Genomic DNA, 17,833 nt, shown 5'->3' on the forward strand with positions numbered 1-17,833 from the left:
CAATCAAGATATAAAACACTGTCTTAGCTTCCTTATATCTTTTCCCCATCAATTTCTCTTCTGAGAGGAACAACTATTATTCTAATTTTGTCCCTATAATTAGTTTTGCTTATTCCTGAATTTTGTGTATTGCTCAATATAATGTTGTTTAGGTTCATCTATGTGATTGTATATATTTGTAGTTTGTTCCTTTTTGTTATTGAGTAATATTTCATTGTGAGAATATACCATGATCTATCTATGCTTCTGTTAATAGACATTTGGGTCAATTCCAATTTTATAATGAAACAAAGTTACAATGACTATTCCTGTACAGGGCTTTTTGTGGACTTATGTTTTCATTGGTGGGGGTGGGGCAGGGGTGTAAATACCCAGGAGGGGATTACTGGGTCAAAGGTTATGTGTATATTTAACTTAATGAGAAAATGCCAAATAGCTTTCCAGTGCAGTTTTACTGTTTCGATATCTCATCAGCAATGTGTGAGTGATTCCATTGCCCTATGTTTTTTCTGACATTTGGTATTTTTACTTTTAGTCATTCAAATGGATGTATAATAATATCTCTGTGTGGTTTTAATTTGCATTTCCCTTATGTATTTCCCATATTTTCATATGTCTATTGACAATTTGTATAACCTCTTTTATGAAGTGTCTGTCCAAAACTTTTGCCCATTTTTATTGGGTATTTATCTTTTTATTATTGAGTCATAGGAGTTTGATATTTTTGGGTTTTTTTGTGTGTGTGTGAGGAGGATTGGCCCTGAGCTATCATCTGTTGCCAATCTTTCTCTTTTTGCTTGAGAAAGATTGTCACTGAATTAACATCGGTGCCAGTCTTCCTCTATTCTGTATGTGGGACGCCACCTAGAAGGATCTGCAACTAGGATATACAACTATGTATGTACCAGGGGGATTTGGGGAGATAAAGCTGAAAAAGGAAAAAAGACTGGCAACATTTGTTAGCTCAGATGCCAATCTTTAAAAAAAAAAATATTTATTTTGTTGATTTCTGCTCTTACCTTCATTATTTTCTTTCTTCCACTTACTTGGGTCTTAATTTGCTTTTCTTTTCCTAGAATTTTAAGGTGAAAGAGTAGATAATTAATTTTAGACGTTTCTTGTTTTTCTGATATAAGCATTTGAAGCTATGAATTTCCTCTTAAAAACTCTGTTAGCTGCATCTTACAAATGTCAATATGCTACATTTTATATTTTTCCATTCAAAATATTTTCTAACTTTTCTTGTGATTTGTTCTTTGACCAATGGGTCATTTAGAAGTATGTTGCTTAGCATCCAAATATTTGGAGGAATTTATTGGTATCTTTTTGTTATTGATTTCTAATGTAATTCTGTTGAGGTCAGATAAAATATTCTGTGACTTCAATCCTTTAAAATTTATTTAGAGTTTTTAATTGACTAGCATGTTGTCCTTTTTTTAATGCTTCATGTTTACTTGAAGAGAATGTGTGTCCTGCATCTGTCAGATGTAGTGTTCTATAAAAGTCTATTAGGTCATTTAGACAGTGCTGTTCAAATCTTGTATATTGCTATAGATTTTTTTTAAGCTACATGTTCTATCAATTGCTGAGAGGTTGCTTTTAAAGTCTCCAGTGATGATTGTGAATTTATCTATTTCCACATTTAGTTTTGTCAGTTTTTTTTGTGAGGAAGATTAGCCCTGAGCTAACAACCACTGCTGATCCTCCTCTTTTTGCTGAGGAAGATTGGCCCTGAGCTAACATCTGTGCCCATCTTCCTCTATTTTGTATGTGGGATGCCTGCCACAGCATGGCATGATAAGTGGTGCATAGGTCTATGCCCAGCATCTGAACCTGCAAACCCTGGGCCACCAAAGTGGAGTGCATGAATTTGACCACTAAACCACCGGGCCGGCCCCTAGTTCTGTCAATTTTCGTTTCATTTACTTTGAGGCTGTGTTATTGGGTGTATTACATTCAGAATTGTCATTTTTTTGATAAATTCAATCTTTTTATCATTATAAAATTATCTCTCTTCATCTTGGATAATGCTTCTTGTTTGAGGCCTACTTTGCCTGAAAAAATACAACTCTAGTTTTCTTATGATTAGTGTTTGGTTGGTGTATATTTTTTGTATCTTTTTACTTTTAAACTTTTTGTGACTCTATATTTAACATGTCTTTCATGTTAGCAGCATATGGTTGGATCTTGTGTTATTATCTGTTCTGATGATCTCTGTTTTTAATTAGAGATTTTAATCTCTTTACATTTAATATGGTAATTGATATAGTTCAATTGGCTCTGATTTTTTTTACTGCTTTTCTTCCTTTTCCTTCCATACTAAGTTTCCTTTTGTCATGTATTATCTAAATAAGTTCCTAGGTGTCACCCTGTCAGCTTTTTTGTTTACCCTTTTTTTGTTATCCTCTCAGCTTGGTCTACTTTCTTATCTCTGAAAGTAGATCAACAAAACACATATGCAGTAAATATAATCAAGTAACAAAAATATGAAAAATAAGTCCATTGGGAAATAGGTTCAAGGGTGGATCACGCAACTTGTGGTCATTTTGCAGAGAGGACTTATCAGAGGATCAGTGTCAACACCGGTGGCACTCCTCTGGGGCCAGGACCAGCCCTGATACTGCTAAATATTTCCCTTGGTGATTTGTGAGAATAGTAATTAAGGGAGTAAATGATGTGTTGCCAGGTGGAAAGGTTGTCCAGTCCATGGTTGTCCAGATTATAATAATAAAATAATATGTTGGAGGAATAATCAGTAGCAAGCAAAATGAATGTTAATTAGGTATATCTTCACCTGAGACACTTAAAAACAAAGTTTGAAAAATTCTAAGCTGATAAGGATGAGCAAGATTAGCAGGAAAAAAGTCTTGAGGTAACACGGATATGAAAATGATTCTATTACCACTGAAGTCCAATTGTTTAAAAATATTATTGAGACTGGGATTCAGAAATAGTAATAAAACATATCACAGTGGTGACCTAACGTCTATACTTAGCACTAGCATGTGATGTCCAGTTTTAGATTCCCTAAATAATGTGGGACAACTAGATAGATTTCAGGGAAGCATCAGAGCTTTGGTTTTAGAGATAGACAATAGTTAGAGATAATTCTGTTCCCACACCACATTTTATTGTTGATGAAACTCAGGAAAGTTGAAGTATTTCATCCAAAGGCATGCAGTTAATTTGTGGCAGAATTGTCTCTAGAGCATTGTTTCTCACTCCTTCCAGTTCTCAGAGTGAAGTAACCAGGGATCTTAAAATGAAAGATGAGGAAAAATTCAGGGAAGTGAGATTATTCATTATAGAGAAGACAATGTTTAGAAACAATAGCTATCATCCATTCTTCGAAAATTTCTTGTTTAAAAAATGGTTACTAGATCCTCTCATATTCTCTAACAAGGGACTTCATTTCTACTGAGAACTCAATGAGAGGAAATGCACAATAAAGTGCAACAGGAGGAATTTAGGAAACACATGAAGAAACTATTTCATATAGCAAGAATCATCACTTCTTAGTATGGTAAGTTTTAATATCTGTTCCCCAGAAGTCTGATTTATTTTTTTAATTAGGATCTAGTTTCACCTATCTAAAATGGTAATCTCTACAGTTGGGAGGAGTAAAAAAAGTATTTGTTCAAGATCTTTAAAATTCCACACTAGATATTTTTATTTGCCCTCAACTTTTGCCTGTTTATTATTTTCTTGCAAGATTTCACTCCAAGAAAAAGAAACAAAACCTGAAGCCAATTAAATATTCTTGTTCTTGGTACCATCCAGCACCATTCCCAGAGTAAGTGGACTCGGTGCTGAGCCTGTAGTGCAGGATTGCTGCTTTCAACTCTTACTCTAAAACTCCAGGGTTGTGGGGCTCGGTGGAACAGTTTACCTAAGCACTCCTTTGGCTGAGCAAAATGTACTCATAAGATCTATTGGAGAGTATGATGCAACTTGTCAGAGGCAAATGGAATTCTGGAAAAATACTATGGCAAAGTTTTAAATTCTCAAGTTGTGAATTGTTCAAAATAATAATTTATTCCCGTTTATTGGGGAAATAGCCTCAACACTACAAACTACGTGAAACACTACAATTAAGAATGATTAACCCTGGTGGATTTTGCTCATAAGACAAAGGGTTTCTAAATGGAGAGCAAGTTCAAGTAACGTTAAAATCTGTATTACATAATTTCAGACATATAAACTCAATATAACCTTCGTGATCTTCTTAGAAATTCAGAGATTGCTTTTTGTTGTTACTTCTCCCCAAATGATTGTGTGCTACAAATAAAATATAACGTCTTTGATAGTTGAAAGGGAATTGAGATTCTTTTTTAGGCAGGCACCTTCAGTCAAGAAAAATAACTGTGTTTTAGTTTACTTCAAGGTTGATTCTTTTCCATTATGGAAGAGTGTTTACAAATGATTTTGACAAGGGTCACACAGCCAAATGATTATTTTTCTTTCAAGAATGCACCTCTATAAGAGATAACAAAATGAGAACTAACCAAGGAAAGTAAATAAGTTTGTTTACTTGTCTAGAACATATGTGGGGACCATTTGACTCGTCTACACACCAGCTAATTTATAAAGGAAGGAAACCGGTTACTCTCTAACATGCAATTGTTTGAAATGGCTTTAGAATTTTAAAAATCTCATATTTCAGTTTGTTGTCCATCGAGCACTATGTACCCATTATTGGATATTATAAAATATTGTGCTATGCCGTGGAATCTGTGGCATACATTTTATAGATCCAGTCGTATTCTCCACATAGAGAGAGGAGTTATGTGTAGTAGACTGGATAAGAGCTTAAACGATAGAATTTGAGAAACTTGGTTTCAAATTTTGACTCCGTTTACTTCCTGTCATTGAGCACTGTGGGCAGGTCACTTAACCTTTAGCTTCTCTGTGCTTGTGGACGATGCCTCAATTTCATTCTTTTGATTCTCATAACTAGGAAGGTGACATTCATCTCTAACTTCTGCAATGTATTTTGTTTGTCCCTGTGCTCACTTGCTCTGAGAGAAGGCAGAACATCCTCTGCAAATCCGTGAAAGCTGGTAGTGATGACATTTCAGCCCTATTGGATACCCCACTGTGTTCTCCACCATGGAGGGAACCCCTGTACCCCTCTCTATCTTGGACAAAATGAATCTTAGGAGATTATCTTTAGTGTTTGTAAATAGATAGACTCTGCCGTTGTTTAGTTTAAAATTATACATGTGGCATACATTACCTGAATATTAATTCCACAAAGTCTTATGGTAATTAGAGCCCTACCAGAGTCGGACTTTCCCTCCTGCAAACCAAGAGAGTGATTTTTTTTAGTTAGATGCTGTGATTTCCAGGCAGCCAAACATTGTAGATAGATAGTTATTCTGAGGACTCCCATGGACCTTCACAGCATAATATTTTATCCATTTTTTTGTACTTTTAATAAATATGCAGAATGTCTTGGTCAGCTTGGGCTGCCATCACAAAAATACCACAGACTGCATGACTTAACAAAAACTTGTTTTCTCACAATTTCGGAGGCTGGAAAGTCCAAGATCAGGTTCTGACTGGGTTCTGTTTCTGGTGAGGCCTCTCTTCCTAGCTTGTAAATGGCCATCTTCTTGTTGTGTCCTCACATGGCCTTTCCTCTGAGTGTATGCAGAGAAAGAGAAAGAGATCACTTCCTCTCCTTATTAGGCCATCAGGCCTTTTGGATTGGGGCCCCACGCTTATACCCTCATTTAACTTTACTCCCTAGAGACCCTATCTCCAAATGTAGTCACATTGGGAGTTAGGGCTTCAGCATATGAATTTTGGGGACACAATTTAGTCCATTGCAGATAATAAATATCGAGATTTACTGACATTGTCTCAATTTCTTAAAGCATATTTCTGAAAAAGACAATTATTTAAACATATAATTAAATGTGATTTGATTTTTATATCTTTGCTAGATTTTATAATGATAAAATGCTTTTGTATCTTTGCTCAACTTTTCTAGACTTTCATATTTATAAAATACATTTAGGTATTTCGTAAGTCTGCAAACGACCTTTGTTACATCACCAGCTGTTGGGTTCAGAAGCTCACCATAGCTTTATAAGATGTCTTTAGAAGAACTACGTGAGGAGCCAAAAACGTTCACATCATATGATAAAGCCGGAGAGACTGAGTTCAGTGCCTCTGCTGTAAAGATCATGAAACTGAGGTCTAAGGAAAATCGCAGAGGCATTAGTAACGGTGGCACTTCTGCATACTGGACCAGCCTGCTCTCCCTGAACTTTGCTTTCCTTATTATTCCATCCACAATCCTTTTGCTCCTGTCCAGCTTCTTTTAAAGTCCAGAATTAAATTTAAAACTCTTCTGTGGAATGCATACAAGGTGCAACCCGAGCCTCTAGCTGAGGAAATTCTTCTTCCTGTGCAGTGGTGGCACAACTTTGACCTTATAAATTGATCCAATAAATCTGAATTTCAAAGTAAGTAGAGATTCTTAGGAATTCAATAGGTCATAAGATGACCTTATTTAGAAGAATAAATAAATGTAAAATATACAGCCATGAAGAGAAAGACATCAACTCTGGACTGAGGCAGTTTATTTAATACGTGAAGTTGTTGGCATACTTAACAATCAGCAGATGGACCAGAATACTGATAAGGTATGATATGGGTTATTTTAGAAAATACATTTGCAGCAGCTGTCTAATCGACAACAATCGTCATTTATTGAATACCTACTGGGAACCCAGTATTGAATTGGAAAATGGCATAATTGCTCCGCTTTCCAAATTGACACAATCCTCCAATGTCACTAAAAGTATTTTAAACTAATATGAAACAAACATTCCCTGTCTCAATAAACTGAGGATTTTATAAGCAAGGACCAAATAATTAAAATTTTAAAATCGAAATCATAGATTTTTTTGATGTTAATGAATGTTTCATTGTATCCAAAATTATTGAGTTCCATTCTAGCGAAACTATCAATTCACTACTCAGCACAAGTCAGACATGGAGGCAAGGAGGTACTGAAGGGAAAGGAAGAAGAGTCCTAAATAAATGCTTGTTCTTGCTAACGAGTCACTCAGGTCTTTCCCAGGTGTTGAAATCCACCTGACTTCAGCATATTAGTTCGCTTAACTTCCACTTGTCACCTGCCCCAGCGTGACTGCCTGGGTGAGATAAGTAGAGAGAAGTCAGTCTCGCATCAGCGTGAGCTGTAAAATACTTTTGCTAATGATAGTGAAGGTGCGCTCCTGGTGCAGAGGGTGTTAAATCAAGGGCATGGAGCATTCCTGTTTGGGGTGGAAGGAATTTCAATGGTGTTGTAAGCCCAACTGTGCTGTAAACTGCTGAAAAGCAAAAATTAAGCTTACACTTTTAACTTTGTTAAATGAATTATCTAAAAGCTCCACCCCTCTGAAAAAAGTAAATTAAGCCGTAGGAGTCTGCTGTCGGCAACTACAGTTATTATATGGGACATGTGGTTTGGGATTATTTGGATTAAGAACAAATTGTATGTGTGGAGTGTTCAACCACTCAGGAAATATTATGATTATTATAGGATATGTTAATTATTATAAGATGTAAACATATATCACATATGAAGCCAAAACACCACCAGAAGGGAATCAATTCACAAGTCATGGGTCAATGTGTCCAAAAAAAAATGAGAAAAATTTGTGTGCTTTCTTTTATATCTTAAAATAAATTTCTCTGTTACAAAATTTACCTAAATGCTACTTATAAGAAAAATATTATCATATAGGCTGTGTGGAGGAGATAGAATGAACCATATTGAAAAAAGTCAAGATTTTCATAACAATGGGAACAAACCTCAATATAGCAACAGGTTAAGAAACCAAAGAAACAGAGAACTCATTCAATCTAAAGGGAGAGAAGACTGATGTCTAAAAACAGCCAGATGTTAAATTCAGCACCTTCTTTTGAAGCTATAGAGGTTGTAAAGAAGAATCTATGACCTTGTTCTTTTCTTTCAAATTTGGCTAATAAGCATGAGTATGTGTATGTATATGTTTGAAGTCTTCCCTTTACTTAAGCCTAAGATTCAGCTCTTGCCTCTTTTCTCTATATGGGTTTGTCTTGTAACGTAGATAATAAGATTCTCTCTGGCAGACACCATGCAACTGTGTCTGCTGTGGTACACACCTATGTGGAGCACTCAGCATGCTAGACCAGCCTCTCATTGGGAAGCCTTCTCTGTGCCAGTGAGTGCCATTTACTAATCGATCTTTCCTAGAGAACTGAAGAGTAATCGTCTTCCTGGGAGAATTGATGTTTCTCACCTAGGAGAGATGATTTTTCTGGAGAAGAGTTTGCTCTCTCTGTGCTGCTCTGCTGACTTGGCACTAACAGAATTATTTGAAGAAGCCCAAAGCATCACCAGTCTCTGGTCACCTCAAGTTCTGTAGATATAATGCACAATCACCTAGAGGCATCTCAATTAAGTGAGCATGACTATCCCAATTAGGCGAGAGTCCTCACTATTAAATGTTATTAGACCTAATTTGCTGCCCTGAGAAAATTCTTGATGAAGCCATCCCACTAAGGGCAGGGCATTGTATGCTTGAATCCACAGCCACATACTCATAAAACGCTTCTATAGTAACGTTTATTAAGTCCAAAACAGTATCAGTGGAGACATATTCTCTAGGTTTATAGAAACATCAACCATTAAAGTTAGAAAGGACAGTGGGAATGTCATCATGTCCAATCCTATCACTTTACAGATGAGGAAATAAAAGTCCATGGAGATGTGGTTGATTAGTCAGGAGAAATTAGACTAGATTTTAGGCCTCTTGACTCTTCCTGCCAAGGGCTCTTTACGTGATACCCATGTACATCCTAAAATATGTCAGTGACTGAAATCACATCTCTAAAGCTGTAATCTCTCAGGGTAGTTTTGTTGTTGGTGGTAGAATTATGGTACTTAACTAGTATTTTAACCTTGAAGAAGTCAATCTTACTGCATCTGATCTTTGTAAATTGTGAATTAGAGATGATTTTGTGTATCTCATGAAATTGTGGTGAAGATTTAATAAATATTGCATTAGAAGGTGCTTTCTGTAAATATAATGTTAAAATGGAGGTGAAAATTTGTCTCCAGAAGCTTATCTGTGACTTTTGGTTTCAGATGTTGGATTGAGTACATGTGTTTATCTCTACCCGACCACCCACTGTGGAATCCCACTAAAATAGTAGTAGAGAATAAAGAAGATAAAATCCTACAAAATAAGAAAGTTGTGGTGATGGGGACATCAACAGACAACATATTTTAACAGATTTCTGGGAGACAAACATGGGATGAAGGACTGGTTGATGATGAAGCTGGCCAGTGGACAGCATAGCCATGAGTTTATGTGGAGAGACTTATGGCTCTGACTGGAGACTATCTTCCCTAAAGAACCCTGAAGAGGATTGGGATTAGAAATGGCAGGTATTATTGAAGGTAAAGAAAATTTGTGGGACTAACAACAGAGAAATTAAATTCTGAGCACAACCCAGTTGAACTCCAGGATCAAAATGCCTGGCATCAAGGTGTCGTCCATCAACACTAGCCCTGCCATCACAACCACAGAAAGGAAAGGGCTGTTCTCTAAGGAAACTGAAGTAAGTATTTGGAAGAAATTAGGGCAGATGGAATGGGAGTTGACGATCCACATCAAAACCCTCCGTATTCTACCATTTAGGGGCACCAAAGCATGAGAACCCATTCCCTGCTGGTTCTCCCTAGGGGGAACATTGCTGGTTGAGAATCCCTGTCTCTATACTAGAGCTCATAGTGAAGTTTTATGTTGCCTTATTCATTAACATAATAAGGCAGCTAAGAAACAAAAGCATTTGTAGAAACCCTGCAGCATGAAAGAGAAAGAAGTAAAGAGAAAAATTAACCTCCAAGAAAATAAGAATTCAGAAAGCAGAAGAGAACGAAGAAACCTCTAAATGCATCCTTAGATGGATATCCAAGAGGATATTATATCCATGAAAAAGTAGAATGATATGAAAAATGGACAAAGGAAAAGACCTCCTGGAATTTAAGAATTATTGCTGAAATTAGAAAAAACAATACAGTGTTTGTAAAAGAAAGTAAATAATAAAATCTTTCAGAAAATGGTCAAAAGACTGCAAGAAAGAAAATATGTGAAAAGATTTTAAAAGAAACAAGATAATCAATCCAGCAAGTGTATTGTCCAAATAACGAGTTTCAAATAAAGAAAGTAAAATCAGGTGAGAAGACATATTATCAAAAAAGTAATAGAAGAAAAGTTCTTGTAGCAGGACGTGGACATTCAGATTGAAAGATGTCAACAACATCTACAGAAAATGAATGAAAAATCCACAATTAGGAACATCAGTGTGAAATTTCAGAACATTGAAGACAAAGAGAAGTCTCTAAAACTTCCAGAGACAATACATGTGTATGCATATATATATTTCATATTCAAAATTAGCAGAATACGAGTCACATCCATCTTTTCAACAGCCACTCTGGATGCTACACAACAACAAAACTCAGCCTTCAAAGCTGAGAATGTGATATACAAACCAGCCCAACTATCAGACAAGCATGGAGTCAGAATAAAACTCTTTTCAGAGATTCAACCTCCCAAGCCAACTTTCTCAGCAGTTTTTGAGGATATTCTGCAGCAAAATAAAAGGCATGAACTCAAGTAAATAGTGCCTCCACATAGGAGAACAATTGAAGGATGTTCCAGAAGGGCAGCTGCCCAGTAGGCCCACAGAGGCAACCGGGGCAGATGGAAGGAGGAAAAAGCTCATGGAGGGATCACTCTGAGGGGCAGCCACAAAACTACAGAGAATAAATGATAAGGGATGAATCTGACAAAAATTAAGAATATAATAAAGGCGAATGATTCAAGAACAAATAAAGCAAAAGTGTCAAAAAAAAAAAAAGCTTACACAAAGGAAACTCCAGTGAACAATATTTATATAATCATGCTAATATAAACACTATTATTGATTTTCAACTTTTAGAAGTAATCTTTAGCCAAAGCACAGAAAACTTACCTCTGCTTATAGAATATTATGCACTTGTCAGTGTGAAAATAAAAGTATAGATGATAGAAACTGGAATGTTTGTAATTGGGGGAAAAAGCTGTGGGAAATGGTGGGAGTGGGTATATACTTCAGCTGAGAAAGTGTGGAGTCATAAGATATTGCCTTTGGTTGATTGAACAGGAAATAAAAAATGTAAATATGTTTTTTCTTAGATTTACAAGGTAATGTTTAGGGGAAGCAAGAATAATGACAGGATGTTTGGAAGAAGAGTGGTATTAGTGGTGGAGAATGTAAATAAATTGTTATTAACTTCTATAGATAAACCTAAAATTCATAAATCAAGGTATAGCATTACAAGTATATTGTCTAGAGATACAGGGGTAACTATCCAAGGAATTGTTAAAAGTTGTTCCTATGAGAGGGACTAGAGAAGGAAGAGTGATGGAGCAAGGAAGGCTTATTCTTTTTCCTAACATACTGTAATTGACATTGTTAGTTGACTATCCCACAACCATTCACCCTTTCTTCCTTCCTAAGACAGTCCTGATTTTGTTTGTATTCACTCCTACCTAAAACTCCCAGGGTAATCACGTTTCCTTTGTATTCTGGCCAGTGGAATGGGAAAGAAGGCTCCTGGGGTGGAGGAAGGAGTGTTTTTGGGAGAAGTGCCCCACACTCCTTAGAGAGAACTATGAGGACATGTACTGTATCCTCTTCCTGTTGATGTTGCCTTATCTGGATGGGACACTTAGGGCCACTGAAGCCATCTGAGGGTGAGAGTCACACTAAGAATAGCAGAGAATTGGAAAGAATGTGAGTTCTTCACGACAACTTTGAGCTGCTGAATCAACCAGCCTCGAAGCCTGCCCTCCCTTTGACATACCGTAATGTCAGATAATTATTGCTTATTTTTTCAGTCAGTTGCTTCAAGCCTTTTGTTGCTTGCAATCCAAAGTATCCAAACTAATTCATAAAACCCTCCTGTATTATTTGATTTTTTAAAGTGTACACATGTATTGTGTTCATTAGAAATACTTAAGATAAAAAAACAACATATTTAACTCCAAGCACACAAAGTCTTCCCTCTTCATTTCATATTTTTAAAACATGGGGTTTTTAAAAATTGTCGAGTGGCAACACTAGTCAATGTAAAACTATGTAAAAGTGAAATGAAAGTCTCTGGCCGCCTCCTACGTGTCCAGACGTCGATAATCATTAACGTTATGCATCTTCTCAAACTCTAGTATGCATTATTTTTATTGTGGTTATATATGTTACCAAAAAACCCATACTATATATACTCTTTCACAATTTTCTTTTTCACAGAACACTATGTCACAGATATACTTCCTTGTCAATGGACACATATTACACTTCTTTTTTATGACTGTACAGATTTCTATAGATGGACAGACCACAATTTATTTAACTGCACCTTATTAATAGATATTTAGATTGCCTCCAATTTTTCACTAATGTAACAAATGCTGCCAGGAACATTCAGACACATGCTTCTTTGTGCAAGTATTTTTCTAAGATAAATTCCAAGATGTGACATTGCTGGTTCAAAGGACACATGTGTTTTAAATTTCAATAGATTAGAAATTGAAAACCCCTTGCCTCAAAATGGGCTGTACTATTTTACACTCCCACTAAAAATGTATGAGTAGTCGTTTTCCCACATTTTTACCAAACATTGATATTATTAACTTTTTAAAATTTTGTTCCATAAAACAGACAAACATGATAGCTTGCTATTGTTTTAGTTTGACTTTCTCTGAAAATTAGTGGAGTTTATCTTCTTTTCATATGTTTATTAGCCATTTGTATTTTTAATTCATATCCTTCAATTATGCTTAATTTGTATCTGGCTGTTTGTATTTTTCTTGTTATCTTGTAGTTCTTTGTCTCTTAGGGATATTCCCTTTACTATTTAATGCAAATATTTTCTCTCAGGCTGTCATTTGTCTTTTAGCTTTTTAATTTATAAGTATCCCAATATTACCATCCAGAGCTTTAAAGACTTGAGTAAGATCATTTATTTGTTTGACCTTTCTCTTTGCATTAAAAATAAATCAAAGCAATACCAAACCATTGATCAAATTCTTAGTGAATTCCTCTGTGTCCAGTAATCACGAAGATGCTAAGGTAAAGACAATCCTTGATTATAAAGATCATCTAGTACAAGGAGCAGATGGACCTGTAAATAAACATTTCCACTACAATAAGTTTATACCATAATATACATTAGTGACAGGGGAGAAAGAATATCTAAAACTACCTATGGATTATCAGAGAAGATTTCATGGAGGGGGAAGAGTTACTTTGTTATTTCTATTAATTCTTAACTTTTAAACACATTCGTTTGCCTTGACTGTTGAATTCTTATTATATACTAATATTGTATGAATCAAATGTAATTTGTAACTCCTCAGTAGACTTTACTTTAAAAATTTTTTATTCTCAAAAATTTTAATAAATTCTTCAAACTTTATCTATCTTATTCCTATGATATCATGTAAGTATTTTTAAAGAACAATTCAAGAGTGAGTCATATGAATGTGAAATACAAAAGCTCTTTCCTTTTTTTGAAAGCATTCATTCTGTTTCAATTCCTATTCTTAGTAATTTGAAACTCTTCATATTTACAGAAATATGAACCATCTAGCAATATTTTCTAGGAACAATTTATAAATGCGTGTTATTATAAAAAACAACACTTCTTCGCAACACCCTACACAGCCTCTCCATCCAAACATACCCACTTTTAATGGAGGAGAACATGTTGGAATGCTCCTTTTAAATCTTTGACAACTTCCTTTGATTAGTGTCCCCTCTCCTTGATTTTGGCATTTGTCGCGTCTTACATCAGCTATCCCATGATGAACTCAAAATAAAATGATGAATACAACTGCTAATAATATCTCAATACTTCTTTCACCATTTAGGATGTTAAACACAGTTGGAAGGCTAGCCTACCATCAATAAAAATCAATGAGGTCTTGAAATACTTGTCACATGCTGATCCACAGCCCTGTTCTCCACCCATCCCCTGCTCAGTTCAGTTCTTTTTCAATATTCATCTGAAAAACACAGCTTTCTTCTCCAAATTTCTCTCTATTCTTCCATCCCAAGGAAAGACAGGGCTTAACCTCCAAATACCTTGAATTTTCTAAAAACAAAAAAAAAGTTGAAGTAAATTGGCTTTACCTGTAGTTCTAAGCAATCAGAAATTTGTTTCTAAATAGCTCTGGGGATTTCACCATATGACTCCTATTAATGGAAATTGCTGAGCTAATCGCTCCTTGTGACATTACAAATATTAGCTTCCCGTCCAACTTTGTCTGAAGCTTTTCTCTATTTCTTCTGCTGTTAGAACAAGAACTGTAAATCTGGAAAGGGTTTTTGAGATCAATCAATTCAGTCTTCTAATTTTACAGATGAAGAAATAGGTTTCTAGAGGTTGTTATTGACCATAAAGTGGCTGTGTGAGTTGGCGCAATTTGATGCACTGACTTTAAAGACTGACATGGAATTTAAGAAGGATGTTTTTAGGCATCATGTACGTAAAAGATACAGAGAAGTGAGGAAACTTGAAAAATAACCCAGATTATCTGAATTCAGTGTTGTAAGGGTTTTCTTTTACCCAATAAGCATTATTATTAATGGTTGTATCAATATTTGGAGTTGTCCATTTAAAAGGTTATATTAGAGAGAACATGTTAAGGATCACCAGATCAGCTGACTAAAGGGTTGTTATTATTAATGGGGGCTAATATGGCAGGATAATCTCTCTAGAGTATATTTTGCCATGGCTGCCTGAATAAAAACCTTCAAGTTCCAGCAGCATCATAAAAATTGGATTTCAATAAGTTTTGGTTGAATGGGTTCCTACTCTATAGATCACTCTGAACCCCTCTTGGATTTTTAGTGAAGTTAGAACAATTCTGAATAGCTCTTGAATGGTGATGCACAATTCTTCAAGATGGTGCAAACAGGCCCGCTTATGTTTTGCATGCCAACAATTCTTTCTTAGTAACATTGCAATCCTCCTTGCAGTTTGCAGAAATTGAAATTCTTCCATGTTTATCAGTTCAGACCATTTATTTAGAGCAAATGAGATGCCTGTTTTTCTTTCACCAAATTCTTTTCTTGTCTTTTCCTTTAATTTTTGGTATGGAAGAAACAGGATCTTTTTTATCTTTTGGTGATTTTTTTTTCACTATTAAATATTTCAACACATTGCTAGGATTACACATGGCATATGGCATATTTTACAAGCTAATATTGCCTTTTCAAATATCTACTCAGGTGGGGAAAAAACATTTGGCATTCATTCGTGTATGATTCATGATCTTCTGACTTTGTTTTTGTGGTAGCCATAGTGACCCAGGTCTTAGGAAAGGATCCACTACTTCAGTTCAAATATGGCTTTTATCTTTGTCTGTTTAGCTTCTATTCCAATTAAGGAGGAATACTGTGAAAACCAACTGTCCATACAGTTTGTTTTTCCTCAGGAAGGGGCAAATATATGTCTAATTAAAAGAAAGCTCATAATTATTGTTGTTATATGTTTAAACACGAAATTTTCTAGAAAAGAAATCTTTTCTTATCTATGTATTTCTATCTGGAAAATTGTTTTTTCATCAAAATATTTCTTTTGAGAAATGAGTGATCACTTATTTAAAGCCACAAATATCACAATTTTGCATATGGGTTTTTTTAATATATTAATTTCTCTGACTGAATAGAGAACAGATGACTTTCATTTCACCATATTTTGGGTTTTATCATAATGGAAAGATGATTTAATAATTGCAGCATAACTTCATTTTATTTCTACTTGTGCTTCCTTAGGAATGGCTCATTACATGACATCAAAGCCAAATTCTTCAATTAGAAAAGGGTTTGTGTTAACTGGATTTTGAAAAAAGAAAACAGCAACAAAACAAGCCCCAATTCTTGAACCAACAAAAAAGAAAACACAGCAGAAAACCAAATTGTGGCATTTGCTTACCTCTTTTAACCCTTGCTCCTTCGTAAAATAAAACATGTTGGAGGAATTGTTGTGAACAAAAGGTCTTAATTGCAAAAAAATTCTTTAGGAGTGTTTGAAAGGAAACAACAGAGTAGATTTATTGAGCCTGGACAAAGCAGACTTGTCTCACATTTTGCACTTCTGTTATGCCTAAATACTCACTTAGAATCTGAATTTAGTAATGACACTACGGGATTCTTTCACATGTGTTCTATACAGAATAGTGGTGAACTCGTGACAACCAGCCAACAAAGAAACAAAAGCATATTTAGAAACCTAAACAGTAAGGCACAGCTCATGCAAAGAAATTTCATCCCTGGGTATGTGTAAGCTTGCAGGGCAGAATCAGCCTCCCAAAGCTGGAGCCCCTGTGCTTTTAGGAATGAGCTTGGCTTCTGGCAGCGCCTTTTAAAAAACGGATAGAGATTTGTGGAGAGAAATGCCCTGATGACAGGTGGGCTCTCCCCCTCTAAGTGGGAAAAATGGAGGGAGTTGGGCACAATAGCTTGCAACATTCAAGTACTGTAATTTTTTTTCTTATGAAGATGGAAGCTATTCTTTTTTAAGCATGTGGTTTCAATGATGCATCCTTGATTTATGACAAAGAATTCTTTTTCTCCATGCCATATTAGCACCCTCGTGTAATTAAATAGTTTCCCTCTTGAAACTTAGATTGGGCTGAATTCTGTTTTACGAAGGTGGTGAACATGGCATGGACAATTTATGTTTAAAACACATCAGAAAAGTGGAAAATTGAGGCATTTTCTTTCTTGAATTTCACGTGGTGAAAATCTCTGCCCTTCCACTAGATCGTGTAGGCGTAGATGTAATGTTGGTCTGAATGGCATAGAGAATCCTGAGTTTCATCTGCTCCTCAGTCTTGTCAGAATGACATGGGTGTGCGAGCTTAGTTGGATTTAACTGGATATGAACCTGAGCACATATTACGAATGCAAATTGTCTCCATTTTTTTAACCATAAAAGGCACGAACATAGATTCCAAAGCTGATTTCACATTAAGTGACGTGGGATAACGATATTGCTTCCTTTTGTGGACTTGTTTCTCCTCCCGCAAGACTTAAAACTTCACCTCTCTTGAGGCTTGCCAGAGCAAGCCCATAAACATTTACCTGTATAAACTTATAATTAAAAAATATATCCTAATCCTTCAGCAAGTAATTATATTGAGTATTATTCACCCTTCACAAGAAATTCCTTAAAGATCTAAAGGGTGACAGCTTCATCGAGTTTTCATTGCCTACCTTGATGCATTTCCATTTTTGGAAGTATGCATCCTCTCACTTTCTGCTGAACATATAGGAACACAAAGACGTTCAAAGCAAGGTACCTTGAAAGAAGAGCTTCATTAAATAATTATCAAATTAGAAAATTACCTACCCAAATATCCCATACATGTATAATAAGATGAGTATACGTGTGTTTGCATGTTTTATGGGATATACAGTCTCTGGCATATACAAATATGCATAATTTTCTCATACGATATAATTAGAGAAAATTACATATCTAGCCAATTAGTCCTCAGCACAGTTTTCTTCGTATTTTCCATCTCCTTAACTAAAATGGCCTTGATAACCCACGGCTTAGCTTCATTTTCTGCACTCTCTCTCTCTCACTCACCCTCTCTTCTGCTCTCCTCCACCATCCTTCACATTTTATGCTTTCCTTGCAAGCCACCTCCTTTCTCCCCCTCTGGTTCTATTCACTTTCCCACCCCCTTCCCAAGTCTGAGATACTGGG

Source organism: Equus quagga, chromosome 4, assembly GCF_021613505.1.
Source record: "Equus quagga isolate Etosha38 chromosome 4, UCLA_HA_Equagga_1.0, whole genome shotgun sequence".
NCBI lineage: Eukaryota > Metazoa > Chordata > Mammalia > Perissodactyla > Equidae > Equus > Equus quagga.